We start from the raw sequence: 15,128 nt of genomic DNA, 5'->3' as shown, positions 1-15,128 counted from the left end.
TTTGTATATTTATACATTTCAGTGAACCCTCAGCCATTCCTTCTGTATTGTAATTCAATTTCTCTTTTAAAATTCCTTCCCCACTTCTAGGACCTGCAGTTGCTGAACTCCACAATGGCTTCTATTGGAAAGTCTGTGACTGAGACCATTATTTATTTAGGAGCAATGAGCAATTCTTATATAAATGCAATAAAATCATTATGCTCAAACTATGAGAGAGAATTTTAAGGATAATTTAAGAAATCAGTCTTAGCTTGTTTCTATACACAGATGGTATTATTTATTTTCAAAGGAAACCCGCAAGGATTCCCCTGGTGTGCAAGATGTGCCTGAATACTTTTGATCAGCTTCCTGCTCACTTCAAGAGGGCGTGTATGAAGCACGCCACGGCAGAAGAGATCAGGTGGCCTCTCAACAGGCGAGGGAGGACATGATGAATCACCTGAAGAACGGGGTCATCGTGGATTACCACAGAATAGAGATCAAAGGACACTTTGTGGGCTTGAAATACAAAGAAAATCATGTTCTATGGGACAAGATAAATACAAAACTTAAGCTTTTATTTTAATTAGATTTATTTATAAAGCATAAGCAATCATTTATTACATTAATATATGTGAAAATAACATTTTAGTATCATACGTTTAGTATATTTAGTCCCTAATGCTGAAAGAAATGATCATAGAACATGACATCTAACCTTACCTGCTGTGTTTTTAATCCCTATTGCTCAATGCACGGTGAAAGCATTGCATACATATGTCTGACAATGAGGAATGGGCCCCTGAGACAGTCATTTGCCTGTTTCACAAATGATCGTATTTTACTAGAGATTCTGTTTGGGATTCAGATGTGCATTCGGACAGCAATCCCTTTCAAGAAATGATACGTTCTGGATGAGGTCAAAGGTGCTGGAACACTGTATTTAGGATGTGTTTGCAGAGACTGTGTGTCTCCTGCTTCAACGCAGTGAGAAATAGATGTGCTCCTGTAATTCATTGGTACATGCCCAGGGCAGTAAGCAGTCTGAGGATTTATTTCCAGACGGCATAGAGCAGTGAAGCAGTGAAGTAGTGCAACACACTGGATCATTATTTTATTAGAATCTATTCTACTTAAATTATTACATTATACACAATTTGAGTTCATTTTAAAAAGTAAAAGGTAATGAAAGGAATGCATTTTCGTAAGAAAGATAATACCGATATGCATGTGATAATCTTCCTTATATCATGTAGTGCGTCATTTGGACACTTTGTGGGATTGAAATACAAAGAAAATCATGTTCTATGGTACAAGATAAATACAAAACTTAAGCTTTTATTTTAATTAGATTTGTTTATAAAGCATAAGCAATCATTTATTATATTAATATATGTGTGTAGCGGCGAGGCTTATTAATAAGGCAGAATTAAGTGTTCTGAGCCTTCCCAAATGAGGCCCCATTTCTCTGTTCATCTCTGTGGTGCAGCCACAGAGAGACTATTCATGCAGGGTGATTTAAGGTCCTAGGACAGCTCCCAAAGGGGGATGCACTTAGCTAAGCCTGGCTATCATGATCAATGGTCATCCATTGGCGCCTATCTGTCTAGGGAGTGCCAGTTGGACATCTGGACTGCATTACTAAGTGTCAGGACTAAGTGACTCATATCTCACCTTGATCAATCAATCAGGGACTGGTAGGGCCGAGTAACCCACGTGGGACTCTGATGCCCATGGAACTTTCAGCCAATCAATGAGCTGAAGTTCCTCCAGGTAAAAACAGGCAACACAGAGAGCCTGTGAGATTCAGTAAGATTCAGAAGGGAGGATTCAGAGGATTCTGTGGACAATTCTAAAGGGAATTCAAAGGAGAATTCCAGGGCAGGGCGGCCCAGGAGCAGAAGGCTCCCAAGGGCAGGACATTCTCGCAGCGCACCTCCTGACCATCCTGAGACTCAGCCCGGACAACCACGGAACGGCCAGTGTGTCCGAGTGCCAGAACTTTCCTTTGTTCTAAGAGTCTAGAGCGGAGGTTGCCAGAGAATAACCAGAGGATCCACCCGAGGTTAGCACCAGCAGCAAGCCTCGTGAACAGGTCGGAACTGTGGACAGCTGAATCACTATTCAGAACTAGCTCTTCATCAGAAACGAACCGGTCCTCTTCCTGACTTGCTGGGACCCACAGTCATCTTTTCTCCTGTGCACCAACTTTGCTAGTTAAAGCCCACAGTGAGCATCAGCAGCGCAGCGTCGCAAGCCGCACAGCACAGCCTGGCACGGAGCCAGAGAGCGCGGATTGGACAGCAACAGCCTGCAACTGTTTCTTTGTGCCCGCAGGAAGATCTGAATCCCCAAAGATTGGATGAGTATTCAACTTCAATGCATTACAGCTCGAGAATTCAATTGTTATCCCAACCAGTTGATATCAATTTAATTCCTAAGAGTTATGTACTTGTTTGAGTATCTAATGTAGAAGTTATAACCAAGTTCATTAACGAAACGGTCTTAATGAATGATATACTGAACGTATGTCCTCTTGATATGTGTAACACTTCGTAACTGACTGAATATATATCTTTTGTATTCTGATAACCCTCTCGATAAGATCTGTTAGGTTTACATGCATATTTTATGTATTAATAAATGTATCCTCGTGTATTAGTACCTGTGTGTGCGCGTTGTTTGAGTTATGTCACATGGTTGGATTCTAAAGCCATCAAAAGAATCAACTTTGTGATTTACTGCTACAATTAATAATTGTCTCAGTAAATGCCCAAACCCTACAGAACTGGTGCCTTCAGAGAGCCACTACATTTAATTTTGCTATGGCAACATTACATATTTGGCGTCCCTGAGCCGGTTTTCTTACATGTGAAAATAACATTTTAGCATCATATTATTACATACAGGTCTCTAGCTTCAACACAGTGATATATATATATACTCAGTGATTTATTGGTACATGCCCAGGTCAATAATCAGAATGAGGATTTATTTCCAGACGGGCTACAGGTAGTGTTGTGAAATACTTCAACACACTGGATCGCAGATTTAGACCCCCTGCACTCTTACTCCTTAAAAACCAAAGAAATGAAGATATGTAGCAATCACATTGCAACAGGGCTGACAGTGACTTAATGCTTATACTAGTGGACTTCTGGTACCTTTAGGGTACGGTGTTCCCTGAAGGGCTCTCAAACCCCGCATTTCAGATGCCTAGCTGTTTCGCTGATGTGTTGCACCTCAGAATCACTTTTAAACCTTACCTCTGGTATCTTTAATCCCTATTGCTCAACGCATGGTGAAAGTATTGCATAAATGTGTCTGAAAATGAGCAATGGGCACCTGAGAGACTCATTTGCCTGTTTCACAAATGATCATATTTGACTAGAGATTCTGTTTGGGATTCAGTTGTGCATTCTGACAGCAATCGCTTTCAAAAAACGATACATTCTGGATGAGGTCAAGGTGCAGGAACACTGTATTTAGGATGTGTTTGCACTTATTCTGTGTCTCTAGCTTCAACACAGCGATATATGTATATGCTCACTGATTTTTTGGTACATGCCCAGGGCAATAATCATTATGAGGATTTATTTCCTGATGTGCTAGGGGTAGTGTTGTGAAATACTTCAACACACTGGATCGCAGGTTTAAACCGCCTGCACTCTTACTCCTTAAAAACCAACAAATGCAGATATGTAGCAATCATATTGTAGCTGACACTCATTTCCCTGTTTCACAAATGATCATATTTTACTAGAGATTCTGTTTGGGATCCGGATGTGCATTCTGACAGCAATCTCCTTATCGCGGGTTTGCCCTTCTTGCCTCTTTGGACAATATCTCCATCTTGTGGTCGTTATTGGTAATGTCTAGACAACATCTCCATCTTGTGGTCGTTGTTGGTAATGTCTTCTTATGCCCTTTTTTATTTTAATTCTCTATTAGTTGATTCTAGAATCTCTACAATGGAGATGAAAACATCAGTTTTATAGCAGACAATATGACATTATTTATAGTCCAATTAGAAACTTATTACCCTTTTTAACATAATAACAAATTAAAATTGATTAAAACTAAGTTTGGAACACCAGGGAACATAACAAATGATTTTTAGGAAAACCATGAGGTTCTCTGTGTCCAATGCCTGCAAGGGGAGAAAGCTAGAATCCTTTGATTTTTTCAAAATTTGAAAATAAACATCATATAACAACAGCTTTCATTCCTAGGAGTGAAAAATAACCATTTTTGAAGACATAGTAGTTTCTAAAACACTACAATAAAGTTAAAAACATCAGTTTTATATTACATTATTTTTAGTGAAATTAGTCATTTTTTGCACTATTTTTAATAAAATATCTAATTAAAAGTGATTAAAATTAAGTTTGGAACAACAAGGAACACAAAGAAAAAAGATTTTTAGGAAAACCATGAGGTCCTCTGTGCCCGATGCCTGCAAGGGGAGAAAGCTAGAATCCTAAAAAAAAGTTATCAATTCTAGAGCCTAAGAGGAAAACAAGACAAATGTATATCTCCAAATAATTTTATGTGCTTCAGAAGAGCCCAGGAAAGTTTTTTGCATACATGAAACCACGCCCGTTTGCACATAAGCAGACATGGTTGCACACACGACTGCATGAAAGCACACGTGCATGCGAAGTCATCCTGTTGAGCATTTGAAAAGCCGCACCACGCCGCACTTGAAATAGCTCTTACATTAGTGGTAGACGCAGGAATCGCCTTTTTATTTACGCTCTTACCAACGCGATGGAAAGCAAAACAAAGCAAAGCAGAGCAAAACAAAACGAACAAACGAAAACCCTCACGTCCCGCACTTGCATATAACGCCGTTACGTGCCCAAGCGGTATTGTACGTCATCCTAGCACTGCACCCCGGGGCGTAAAGTATATGGGAACGAGCACACGCCACGAATCGTCTCGAATCACTCCCTACAGCTGTAAGGCGCCTTGAAGCGTGCACCCCCAACATTCTTCTTTGCACATCTGTGAAAGGTAAACTCTTGAGCAAACTCTGAACCAGCTCTAAGGAAACTAATCTGATTAGACGTTACTTTGACTCATCTTTTTACTCTCAGTGCTGGATTGCTCAAACTCCAGCTAGGGTTAGGTTTAACATTCCCACGCTACTTAGACACTTTGTTTACGCTCAGTGCTGGATTTTGGGAACTTCAGGACGAGTGGGAATTTTCTCCTATCTGTCAATTCTGTTTTGTTTTGGAGACTCTTGGCTGCCTATATTGTACAGTGCAGCGTGAAGGAAACATTTTCCAAAACTGTGTCAGCTCAAAAGTTGTAAGAAAACCTCTCCAGCTGCTTTACCTCTCTTCATTTTTGTCATTTAATGTGACAATCGATGTATAACTGGAGCCTCACATATGCAAATGGTGAGGCTCCAGTTCGACACCACTTTACAGTATATGACAAAAGCATGGCAGACTGTGCCGGACCAGCTGGTAACTTCCGCTTATTTTGACCATATTAAACATTGGAAATCTTCCCACTTGCATTTGTGACACTTGATTTTGGCTCCACCTAAGACACTCTTAAATCTTCAAACACTTTTCTCTTCTCCCGCAACACTCTTGTCTATCGGCACTGTGTGGCAGCGTTGCAGGACAACCCATCTCACCACGGAAAGGAACCTAACAGCTTTGGTAAGAGAGGAGAAAAGGACATGGCCCGTACAGGGCTCGAACCCGCGACCTTGGCGTTATTAGCATCACACTCTAACCAACTGAGCTAACCGGCCTCGTGACAGTGCTCCTCTCTGTGCTGCAAAAAATCAAACTCAGGGAATTTCTTTTGTCCTCCTTTGAATAGAAAGCCGTGTAATTCAGTGTACGGGCTTTCTCATGCAGTTTCATGGTTTCACAGCATTATTCAGCTGATTTTAAATGTACCTAAAGGAGAAACATTATTGAAGACCATCAATTACCAAGAGCTTTTGTCAAAGGTTTTGGTGGTCATTTTTAATGACCACAGAGCACTATGACCTCGGTTTTACATCTCATCCAAAAGACAGCGCCCTTTTACAACACAGCTTCTCCGTCACTATATTGGGAGATTGGGACCCGCACAGACCTCAGGGTGAGCGCCTCCCCGCTGGCCCCATTAACACCACTTCCAGCTGGAAGCTTTGTTTTTCCCTGTAGCTCACCCTCATCCAGGTACTGACCTGGCTCACACCTGCTTAGCTTCAGTGGGTTTTCAGTTGCGAGTTGCAAAAGTTGGGATGCAAGTGATGGAGCCGTTCGCTGCAAAAGCCACTGCATTGGCCAGGAATCGAAACCAAGCCTCCTGCGTGGCAGGCGAGAGTTCTAACAATGAACCACCAATGCTCAATGCCTGTACCTTCAAAAAAGACGCTTTTTTGGTGCTGTGTGCAAAAAGCGTCGACATCTACTTCCAGCTGCAAAATGCCATCCGCGGACGCTGTGAATTTATTTATTTAGACACCGCTCAGAATCCCCTGTAAGATTCTCCTTCAATTCCGTTTTGCAATGCTTTAGCTCTTTCAAAAGGCTTCGCTTTGCTAGTCACAATCCAAGGCTTGTTACAGCATTTGAAAACACTTGCCACTGCGTTGGCCGGGAATCGAACCCAGGTCAACTGCTTGGAAGGTAGCTATGCTCACCACTATACCACCAACACATGCCCGGGGGAGCCCTCCAGGACACCACCAGAGAATGCTCACGATTTCAGAAGCTGTCTCCGGGACGTGCTGATTCCACACATCCTGAATAAATCATGTTATTGTTAGTTGCTGTAGCTAGACGTTCAAATGAGTTTCATGGCCAGATGGACTGTTTCCTCCAGTGGTATAGTATTGCAGTAAGACAGCACGATGCCTGCAAGACTATGTCACGCTAAACGCCACAGATTGTGTTTGTCCGTTCGTGTCAGTCGTCCTGCAGCCACGGGAAGTGGGACACAAACATGCTGCAATGCTTTCAAGACATTAGGATTTGTTTGTGCAACATCCGAGAAGAGTACTTGTGGCTTGAATGTGACTGAGCAAGGTGTTTAAAGACAGAGACTGAAAACTGTTAAAGGATGAGTCAAAGTAACGTCTAATCGGATTAGTTTCCTGAGAGCTGGTTCAGAGTTTGCTCAAGAGTTTACCTTTCACAGATGCGCAAAGAAGAATGTTGGGGGTGCACGCTTCAAGGCGCCTTACAGCTGTAGGGAGTGATTTCAGACGATTCGTGGCGTGTGCTCATTCCCATATACCGTACGCCCCGGGGTGCAGTGCTAGGATGACGTACAATACCGCTTGGGCACGTAACGGCGTTATATGCAAGTGCGGGACGTGAGGGTTTTGCGTTTGTTCGTTTTGTTTTGCTCTGCTTTGCTTTGTTTTGCTTTCCATCGCGTTGGTAAGAGCGTAAATAAAAAGGCGATTCCTGTGTCGACCACTAATGTAAGAGCTATTTCAAGTGCGCCGTGGTGCGGCTTTTCAAATGCTTAACAGGATGATTTTGCATGCACGCGTGCTTTCATGCAGTCGTGTGTGCAACCATGTCTGCTTACGTGCAAACGGGCGTGGTTTCATGTATGCAAAAAACTTTCCTGGGCTCTTCTGAAGCACATAAAATTATTTGGAGATATACATTTCTCTTATTTCCCTCTTAGGCTCTAGAATTGATAACTTTTTATTCATTTTTGGCATTTTTCATCATTTTCCAGAAAGTGGTTGCAAGCCCGATATCATGCGAAAAAACTTCAGGATTCGGGGATCAGTCAATGGATTTTCTTCAAAGTTGGATTTTTGCACTCTGTGGACCAAGAGATGTTGTTCTATAATGTTTTTTTTTTTTCAAATTTAAAAATATCATTTTTTCATGGAGCTTTGAATGGGATGGATTCACCCTCCTTTAGCTAGGACAGAGCTCCAGGAGCCTGGGTAGGATTCTAGCTTTCTCCCCTTGCAGGCACCTGGCACAGAAGACAATATTTTTTTCCTTAAAATCTTTTTTTTTGTGTTCCTTGTTGTTCCAAACTTAATTTTTATCACTTTTAATTAGAGATTTTATTAAAAATAGTGCAATAAATGACTAATTTCACAAAAATTAATGTAATATAAAACGGATGTTTTCAACTTTATTGTAGTGTTTTAGAAACTAATATGTCTTCAAAAATGGTTATTTTTCACTCCTAGGAATGAAAGCTGTTGTTGATGATGTTTATTTTCAAATTTTGAAAAAGCAAAGGATTCTAGCTTTCTCCCCTTGCAGGCATCGGACACAGAGAACCTCATGGTTTTCCTAAAAATCATTTTTTATGTTCCCTGGTGTTCCAAACTTAGTTTTAATCAATTTTAATTTGTTATGTTACAAACAGGGTAATAAAGTCTTAATTGGACTATAACTAATGTCATATTGTCTGCTACAAAACTGATATTTTCAGCTCTATTGTAGAGATTCCAGAATCAACTAATAAAGAATTGAAATAAAAAAAGGGCATAAGAAGACATTACCAACAACGACCACATGATGGAGATATTGTCTAGACATTACCAACAACGACCAGAAGATGGAGCTATTGTCTAGACATTACCAACAACGACCACAAGATGGAGATATTTTCCAAAGAGGCAAGAGGGGCAAAGCTGCGATAAGTTAAAATCATTTTTTGAAAGAGATTGTTGTCAGAATGCACATCCATATCCCAAACAGAATCTCTAGTAAAATATGATCATTTGTGAAACAGGCAAATGAGTGTCAGCTACAATATGATTGCTACATATCTGCATTTGTTGGTATTTAAGGAGTAAGAGTGCAGGTTTAAACCTGCGATCCAGTGTGTTGAAGAATTTCACAACACTACCTCTAGCACATATGGAAATAAATCCTCATAATGATTATTGCCCTGGGCATGTACCAAAAAATCAGTGAGCATATATATATATATCACTGGGTTGAAGCTAGAAACACAGAATAACTGCAAACACATCCTAAATACAGTGTTCCAGCACCTTTGACCTCATCCAGAACGTATCATTTCTTGAAAGGGATTGCTGTCCGAATGCACATCTGAATCCCAAACAGAATCTCTAGTAAAATACGATCATTTGTGAAACAGGCAAATGACTGTCTCAGGGGCCCATTTCTCATTGTCAGACACATGTATGCAATGCTTTCACTGTGCATTGAGCAATAGGGATCAAAAACACCGCAGGTAAGGTTAGAAGTCATGTTCTATGATCATTTCTTTCAGCATTAGGGACTAAATATACTAAACGTATGATGCTAAAATGTTATTTTTACATATATTAATGTAATAAATGATTGCTTATGCTTTATAAACAAATCTAATTATAATAAAAGCTTAAGTTTTGTATTTATCTTGTACCATAGAACATGATTTTCTTTGTATTTCAAGCCCACAAAGTGTCCAAATGATGCACCTTTGACCTCATCCAGAACGTATCATTTCTTGAAAGGGATTGCTGTCCGAATGCACATCTGAATCCCAAACAGAATCTCTAGTAAAATACGATCATTTGTGAAACAGGCAAATGACTGTCTCAGGGGCCCATTTCTCATTGTCAGACACATGTATGCAATGCTTTCACTGTGCATTGAGCAATAGGGATCAAAAACAGAATGGAAACAGACATGGAAACCAACGAGGATGGGATTTGAACCCATGCGTGCAAAGCACAATGGATTAGCAATCCATCGCCTTAACCACTCGGCCACCTCATTAACAAAACTGGGCTGTCCCAACTGGGTTGGCGCGCTCCAGATGATCTTTTTCTTTTTTTTCCCTCGTACTCGAGGGTCATTTTCCTGTTCCACATGCGATTTCAACATTTTCCTTGGGAGATGTCAAGCCAGCAAGCCACTGCTGTGGTTCAGTGGCCAGCGTGGAGTTCAGTGGCCCTGTTGTACACAGAAAGCACATTGAGCTCCTTGGACATGAAAAGTTCCAGATAAAAGCCATTTGTCATCCTTTCTCTTGGTGTCGATGTTGCTATTGTATGTAAAGGTGGCAACTTGCTCAGCGAGCAGGCGGAGCACACACCGAATGCAGATGTGTCTGAGTGGTGTGTCCAAGTGGCTGCAAAAGGACAGCACTCCCGGGGCGCTGTGGCTTAGTTGGTTAAAGCGCCTGTCTACTAAACAGGAGGCCCTGGGTCTGAATCCCAGTGGATAACCGCCTACGGCTAGACTTAATTAAATGCAAGTATTCATTTCCTGTCTTTAACACGACTTGTTTTTCTTAAAATGGATGCAACTTGCAAAACATGAAATACAAACCTTGCTAATCAGCGCTAGCAGCTGGCAAAAAAAAAAGAAGTCAGCAATGTTTTTTTTCTTTAACCTTAACCCTGCTAATGGAGAAGAGTTAAACGACCGAGTCTATGCAGCTTAAACGGTGCGCACGTCGGGTTCTTAGCTGAAAGGGTGGTAAATCACGCTCACCCCAGTCCTTAATCTTTTAAAGAGGATACAAAATTGAACCTAGTCGCCACATCACATACATCTTGTTCAATGATAAAAAGGTAACATCTATCCTCGCTCCAGAGTAAATCTCACGTTGAGGGCATATTTTTTTTCACTTTACCGTGAATCGGGCTCGGCTGCACAGAGGAGAGAGCAGAGCAATGAGGTCACGGGGACAGGGGAGTCACACGCTGGCTGTTTGAACACGCGGAAGATCACTGAGGGATCCACAGTATATGGACTCTCCGTGCGCCATCAGTCCGCACTCCGGACTCTGAATCCTGCCATCCGAGTTAAGATCTCGGCAGAACCTGAAGCGCAGTTCCTTCTTAAAACGTAATCTGGTGAGCATTTCTAGAATCGTACTTGTATAGATGCAGCATTTAATGTGTTGCTAGGTTAAAATTGATGACTTCTTGTATTTCAGTAGGCAACTGCCCTCTTGATTTTGGATTTAATTTCTTTATTACAGTGGCGCTTTTATGAAGCCAAGGGACCAGGGAGCTGCCCCAGTACTGGGATGGCCAGTTCGAAATCATAGAAACTATTGTCAATTCCAGTCCCATGTCAGTGCGAGCAGGGATTTTGACATCTTGTTTTGCTATGTTCTGCACCAACAGGCAGGTGGCTCGGCCATTCCGTTCCAGTCTGGGGGTACAACAGACTGCTAGGTTCAGTCTGATAAACTGAGCTGATGGTTGGAAGAAAACCATCTCAGCGTCCATTCTCTGTCCCTTCTTTAGGACAAGGCGTACTGGAAACCCTGCTGTTGACGCAGGAACGATCAGGTCCGATTCGTTTACTACCTGGCAGGCCTGAGGAATCGTCTGACCTGACCGAATGTTCTCGGGGTCACCGCTTAGAGAGTGGGCATCTGGGTCCACCCGTTTCCACAGCACACTGTTTACTGTGTCCAGCTGGGCGCCCAGTCGAACCAATAGGTCTGCACCAATGCAGACCGAATGGGTCAGCTGAGGTGCTACCTGGAAGTAGTGAGCAAACTTCCTTTTTCCGATGGAGATGGAAGCTACACAGCTTCCTTTGCTCCAAATGGACCTATGAGGTGGGGGTGCCCACCACAGAACCTGTGACTGCGTCACCAGGGTCACCTGACAGCTTGGCGACAGGTCCTCGAACAGACCTTCACTGATTATGGACTTCTCAGAGCTGAGGCTAAGAATTACATCATCAACCTGCACTTCTGCCACCTGGACCCCCTCCCATCACCATGGGGTGGTAGTCCTGGACCCCCTGAGGTACCAGGGTGCACAGAAAGGACTCCCATTCATTACCGGACAGGGAGATCCACTCTTCTTCAGGGATGAAAAGGGGGTGTGCTTTACCTGGCGGGTCAAGCAGCTACTCGGAGCACTGCTCCTGTAGTTGGGAGACCGTGGGAGTGCTGGCCTGGGCAGGACTTCCCTGTAGTTTTGGAAAGCAAGAAGAGACATTTATTCTCGTCCAGAGGAACCAGGAGGAACCTCCAACTCAGCTATAGTGTTCAGTGGGCACTGTGTGATCACAGCATAACCACTGAATCCCCCTTTTTGCTGTGCAACAGGCTTAGGGTTTTTGACCTGAGCCCACAATTTTCCACGCTGGCAGTCCACCAGAGGCTCCAGCCTGTCAAGCAGGTCTTGGCCAATGAGTAGTGGCTCTGTTTTTAACCTAGAGATGTAAACAGGATGCACCACGTTCATTGGCCCGAACCTAAGTGCCACCCACACTCGGTGTGTGATCCTGGCATGATCCTGGGTATAGCTGGAAATATCTATCTTACACGGTTCTACCTTAAGTCTGATGCCTTTTCCTTTCGCTACTCGTTTGAGCTCGCTGAGTAGATCGGCTGACATCAAACTAATTTCAGCCCCAGTGTCAATCAGTGCTTCTCTATCTAAGACGTTTTCAAGAGAAACCTTGATATAAATACGCCTTGCTTTGCCTTTCTGGCTGAGATTCCCTAAGAATTGTTGGAAGCCTGCCTTTTCTTTGACTTCAGGGGCGGGGTCAGCGCCCAACTCAGAGTCACAGCCTTCTTCCAGGCAGGAACCCTCCCACCCAATCAGATAGACTGAGGGAGGGGCTTGGGACGGATCCCCGCCTCCTCCAGTGAGAAGGGGCGTGGTCCCCCTAAGCTCATTCACACTTCCGGCATTCGGTGCGGAAGGTTTACCCTGTCCTGATCTCTCAGGCAGGGCTTGTTCAAGCCTGGCCAGGCGGGCTGCAGTCGACTCCCTTCGTCCAGTCTTATGATAGACTCTGCCTGAGCCCTTGCCTTCCCCGTAGCGCTCACGGCGGCTCTGACGCTTAGTGCGGTCCTGCCTGCCTATTTTGCGCCGGGGCTTAGCGAGCTCAGGAACCTCAGCTGCCTCGAGCTGAGGCGAGTCGTCAACCCTGCTGGCTTTAGTGGCGAACACGGACGTTTTAGCAGGTTTTCGCTCTGAGGAAGCAGAGACTTCAGCTCCCCAGGCTTTTTGAGCCAACCTTCTAATGTCAGCCATTTTCATCGCTGTGTGTGCATCACAATCATTTTCCTGACTGAGGGATGCAGATTAGCAATGAATAAACCTTTGAAATTCACGTTCTCTTCGCAACCCTCTTCATTCCGCCCTGCAAGATAAGTGCGCCTAAGCCTCTGATAATAGTCGCGAGGGGCTTCAGCTTTTTCGTGCTTAATATGGTGCACAGCAGCCACGGCAGCTATGGGATCGATAAAAGCCGAAAATTCTCCGATCATTGCCTGACACAGCTCCTCAAAGCTATTGCAGACTTCCGGTCCTTGTCTAGACATCCACTCGTGGACCGCTCGGCTGGTAGTTTTCCTTACTTACATAGCCTTTTCCTGTTCGGACGCTTCGGGCATAAACTGCAAAGTATATCTCAGCTCATCGATGTAGGTCTCCACATTATTCCCTGACACTGACGGGTCAAACCTTTCTACATCTTTGGCTAACTGCCTCAGGGAGTGGAGGTTAATTTTTACGGTTTCTCCGCGGGCAGGGAGACGGCCGTGATCAGGAGCAGGGGGTCTATGCCTGAACTGACTCGCCCTTGCGTTTCGCGCAGGACTCGGCGATCTCCCCCATGCCGATCCGACCACAGACCCTGGCCGGGAGAAACCTCCTCCCGGCGCGCTGGGTGAGCGCTCCGGGCTGCTAGGTGGGCTGGCATGCAAGTGGGATCTAGTCTATTTTGCTTCCAGTACGGCAGCATCTGACTCCTTTTGCCTTTCCTGGCTGAGCTCATTTAAACTCTCAATTTCTTTTTCTTTTTCTTTCGAGCTCCCTTCCAGGTCTCTCCTAGCTACCTCAGCCGCAGTTTCTCTAGCAGACAAGTCATCTAATTTACCTAAAACTTCCCTGAGTCAGTCTTCACTTTCCTCATTTTTCACTCTCTTTTCTCTGATTATATCCAACAACTCGACTCGCTCCACCTTATATCTTTCTAGCGTTCCCTGAAGCTTTTGAAACTTTGTCAGCTCGGACAAAGACAGTTCCAGCTGTTAAGCTAGATTTAAGGTGAAACTCGATAGGACCAGAACTGTGTTCACAGACACTCCTGTGTTAAGCTGGTTCGCTACCTTAGCTACTAAATCTACTTACAGCTTCTCAATATCATCAAAGTTCAACTTTTCGATACCACTCCAGTAACCAGGATTGTCGTCGCTAGAAATAGTACTTATAAGCGACTCCACTTCAGACATTTTAGCAGCCATTGTCATTACGTCAGAGAAACTTTAAGAGTATTACTTTTTTTTTTCTTTTTCCAAAATACAGTATGGAATCTAGACACCCGAGCAGATGGATTTCCAATCAGCACACGTTACACTAAACGCTAGAAAACAGGGGGATTTCTTTACGCAGTTATCAGCACACCCGGTATTCGCGTATAGAAGCCGCGGTGCTGTGCTGAACTTCAGTTATTCTGTGCGACTGATTCTCATTTCATTCTAAACTCGCCCACCCAGGGACGCCATTAAATGTAATGGTTTGATGGGTTTACTGAGACAATTATTAATTGTAGCAGTAATCACAAGGTTGTTCGTTGGGGCTTTTAGAAAATCAATCGTCAGAACAACTAACAACGCACACACAGGGGTTCAATACACTAGATACATTTATTAATATAAATTGTGCACCAAACATATACTAGTCTGCCTGGATACGAGTGGCAGACCTTACTGTGAGGGTTATCAATATACAAGGTATATAATCCCGAAGAGATGCAAACACAAAGAGATACACAACAGAGAATATATGTCAATATATATCGTTCGGTTACCAAATCGCTAATCAGTGTTATTACCCACTGTTACTCTAAACTCGGAAGTAAATACATTACTCATGAATTAAATTGATAACAACTTGTGTTGAGGTACAATTAAATTCTCGAGACGCAATGTAGAACATGGGGTTTACTTATCCACTGTGTATGGATTTGGAATTTCCCGGCACGAACACCAAACCAGCTGACAGGCTCTGTTGCAGCCTCTGTTCCAGCGGTTGTCCAATGGGCGTTGTCCCGGCATCCTCTGGCTACCGGCCAACCAGTCAAGGTGCAGCTCGGAGTAGGACGGGCGGAGGAATCTGACTGCGGCGCGCAGGGCAGTCGTTGCTCCGAGGGGATCTACCAGCAGTCCGGCTGGCTGGTAGAAAGTCTCTATGCACAGAGTGT

General features: G+C 43.6%; 2 non-coding genes across 2 annotated transcripts; both read right to left on the bottom strand.

Moving 5' to 3' along the window:
• Window positions 1-6,585: 6,585 nt before the first annotated feature.
• trnag-ucc (transfer RNA glycine (anticodon UCC)) lies at window positions 6,586-6,657 on the bottom strand. The gene has a single exon. It is a non-coding gene; the product is annotated as a tRNA-Gly (tRNA).
• A 2,974-nt stretch (window positions 6,658-9,631) lies between these two features.
• On the bottom strand, window positions 9,632-9,713 carry trnas-gcu (transfer RNA serine (anticodon GCU)). Its single transcript has one exon. It is a non-coding gene; the product is annotated as a tRNA-Ser (tRNA).
• Between the last annotated feature and the right edge of the window lie 5,415 nt (window positions 9,714-15,128).

The sequence above is a fragment of the Lepisosteus platostomus genome, unplaced genomic scaffold, assembly GCF_059453375.1.
Source record: "Lepisosteus platostomus isolate fLepPlt1 unplaced genomic scaffold, fLepPlt1.hap1 Scaffold_104_H1, whole genome shotgun sequence".
In the NCBI taxonomy this organism is placed as follows: Eukaryota; Metazoa; Chordata; class Actinopteri; order Semionotiformes; family Lepisosteidae; genus Lepisosteus; species Lepisosteus platostomus.
This window is presented reverse-complemented; position numbering and strand designations above follow the sequence as displayed.